Below are 3,574 nucleotides of genomic sequence, written 5' to 3'. Positions count from 1 at the left end.
TCCAGGTTCCACCCAGTTCCCAGTCCAACCAGGAAGCTCTGTTAGTATTTCATTGTTTGCTCTTGATATTTTTATAGATAAAAGGCAATGCGAATATGTCTTTTCCCCATTTTAACAAAAAGGTGGAATATTATGCACTTTTCTGCATCTTGCTTTTTCCACTTCACAGTCGTCTAAAGATCTTTTCACTTTGATATATAAAGAAATGTGTGTATGGATGTGCCACAATGAGTTGGTGGAAATACTTAAGTTGTGGTTGATCTTTTGCTATTACAAACAGAACTGCAATAAATAACCTTGCACAAAAATGATCTTGCTCCTGCTCAAGAGCAGATCCACAGGATTAATTCCGGGAAGCGGCATGGCTGGGTCAAAGGGTATAGGGATTTTGAGAGATATTACCAAATCACCCTCCACAGGAATTGTACCACCAGCAATGTATGGGAACCTCATCAGCACAGTACTGTTCCATCCTCATTCTCCTCAGAAAGGAGAATGGGAAGAGCAAAAGAGTGTGGTCTCAGCTGAGATGTTCCTCTTAAAAGGGTTTTCCTGACACCCCACCCAATGACTTCCACAACATCTTATTGGACACCACTACCTGCAAAGGAGGCTGGGAAATGTACTGTTTAGATGGATGCATTTTTACCGCAACAAAGTCAGTGTGTGGATCCCAAGGAACAAGGTAGTGTGGATATTGGGCAGGGACAATGCTGCCCCAAGTTCAAGGCCTCCATTTAGCAGTGTTTGCAAACAAGCAGTCCATAGGGAAAATACATCAAAAATACTTTGGGAGGGGGGGCAGGCAATGGTTTCTAAATTTCTGGAGTAGCTGTCAGCATTTCAACTTTGAGTGATTTCAAATAGAAATCAGGAATTCTAGCTTTCCTTAAAATTTTGGGAAGTTCTGGCAACTCCGGGCCCACATTTTCCCTGGCACCACCTGGGTTTGGAGGCTGCTGGCTTCCTGTGGACAGAGATTGTTTTCCTCCACAATCCCACCTGCCTTTCTTTGTCCCTTCACCTTACCTGCCTGGACCCTGTAGGCTTTTGAGATTTCAATTCCTGGCCTAAATGAGTTGGGATTTTATTGTAGAGATGAGAAGGCTAAAGAGTGATATCAAAGTTTAGGTACATGAGCAATCATTCTTCCTGCTATAGCCTGAATGCTGGTGTCCCCCTAGAATTCATATGTTGAAACTTAATCCCCAATGTGATGGTGTTAAGAGGTGGGGCCTTTGGGAAGTGATTAAGTCATGACAGCTCTGTCCTCATGAATGGAATTAGTACCCTTGTAAAAGAGATTGAAGGGAGGGTGTTTGCCCCTTCTGCCACGTGAGGACACTAGAAGGTGCCATCTATGAAGAACAGGGCATTCAACAGACACCAAATCTGCTGATGCTTTGATCTTGGACTTCCCAGCCTCCAGAACTATGAGCAATAACTTCCTGTTGTTTATGAATTACCCAGTCTAAGGTATTTGTCATAGCAGCCCAAAAGGACTATGACACTTCCCATTGACATCAGAACAAAAATAAACTAGCCCCCTGTATTAGGTATGTATTCCTGCAAAACAGATTACCACAAATTTAACAGTTTAAAGCAACATACATTTATTATCTCACAGTTTTTTGGGTCAGGAATTGAGATGGGTTAGCTGGGTCCTTTGCTTCAAGGTCTCTGTCATGGGTGCCATCATTTACTGGCTGGGACTGAGGTCCCATCTGAAAGCACAGCTGAGTGTGGATAAGTTTCCAAGTCACAGAGGAATTGAGATGGGTTAGCTGGGTCCTTTGCTTCAAGGTCTCTGTCATGGGTGCCATCATTTGCTGGCTGGGACTGAGGTCCCATCTGAAAGCACAGCTGAGTGTGGATAAGTTTCCAAGTCACAGAGGTAGCTAGCAAGTCTCAGCACCCTGCAGGTTGCCAGTTGAATTGAGAGCCTCATTTCCTTGTCATGTGGCCTTTCCAATGTAGCTGCTCTTTTTATCCAAGCAGGTAAGCCCAGAAGGCAATCGAGGGAGTCAACAGAGAGCATCTGCTAGCATAAGAGAGTGTCCAGCCTCTTGTAGCCTAATTAGGAAGTGACATGCCAACATCTTTGCCACATTCTATGGGTTAAGAGCAAGCCAAGAGGCCAGCCCACACTTGGGGAAGGGATCACACAGGCATGAATATCGGGAGGCTCTTGGTGGCCGTTAGTCAGCTGTACAAACCCCAGCACTGAAGATTTAGGATAGGCAAAAGGATAATGATCAGAAATCTTTCCTTCTCAGCTAAAGATTTCTAATCTTCGGAAATGAGTAGTGCAAGATCCTCCAAAGAGGAGTTTTAAAAACAAAAGGTTTTCATCTGTCCTGCTGCTCCTAGCAGTTGGCCCTGAGGCAGGGGATTGTCTACTGAGGGCCTCTCAAGGTATTTGCCAGCCCTGCCATCCCAAATGAAGACCTGTAGGCTGATACAACTCTGGGACAAACACAGTGACCTATGCCAACGTCTCCACTACTGAACCAACCCCTCCCTCCCACCCCCAATAAAATTCAAAGAGTTTACCAAGCCTCTGTCTGCAGAACAATTGATTTTGTTCACATGAAAGTTTGCAGCTGGCTTGATGCAGCTGGATGGATTTTCTTTACGTTCATTTCATGTGCTCTTTTGAGTCACAAGATGAAAAATAGATTCTGTGATCAGTTAGAGATAAACATCAGCATGAGTAATTACATGAACACACCTTAAGACACTGCTCCATAAGGAAGCCCACATTTTTTCTTTTGATCATGAAAATTTTCAAGATAAAAATGTGAAAAAACTGTACCCTGTACCGTAAACAGTCCTAGCCCTACAGCCTGGGTTCTGTAATTACTCAACTTCTTTATCTCATCTCTGTTTATCTATGTATCTCTCTCTCCACCCATCATCGCATCTTACTTTCTGGAATTATTTCAAAATAAGTTATAGACATTAGTATAAAGAAGCCCAGTTTAAAAATTATTGTAAAAAGTTTTAGATAAATCCTGAAATTCAGTAGATTGAGGTTTTATAGGATGAGGGTGGAGAGTCACATTACTCACTCATTAACATTTTCGAAAAGTGTGTGGTCATTGTCACTAGGACAAGCCTGTCCTCTTTCTCAACTTGTCAAAAGGTACATCTACATTTTTGACCCAGGAATTTTAGGGTAACTTTTTAGTGCTCAAAAATCATTAATATTTACTCATTCATTCTTTCATTCATTCAGAAATACTAGTTGAGGTCCTGCTAGGTGTCAAACACTGAAACACTAGCAGGCATTTCAGGACTGGAACAGCTGAACAGTGCGCTGTGTGTAGAAGATGCTCAGTGAATATTCATTGGGCAAGAAAAGGAATCTGTAAAGAGCTTTCCAGCAACCACATTCTTGTTTGTTAGTTTGCTTATTTATTGTTTTATTTTGTGATAGTTTCCACATATAATGAATTGAAATTCTAGCTTTGATAATTTGTGGAAATTGTCATTTGTGCAAAAACATGTACAAATTTGTTTTTTTTTTTTTTTTTTAAAGATGACCGGTAAGGGGATCTTAACCCTTGACTTG

Source organism: Galeopterus variegatus, unplaced genomic scaffold (assembly GCF_000696425.1).
Source record: "Galeopterus variegatus unplaced genomic scaffold, G_variegatus-3.0.2 Scaffold9604, whole genome shotgun sequence".
NCBI classification, from domain to species: domain Eukaryota; kingdom Metazoa; phylum Chordata; class Mammalia; order Dermoptera; family Cynocephalidae; genus Galeopterus; species Galeopterus variegatus.
This window is presented reverse-complemented; position numbering follows the sequence as displayed.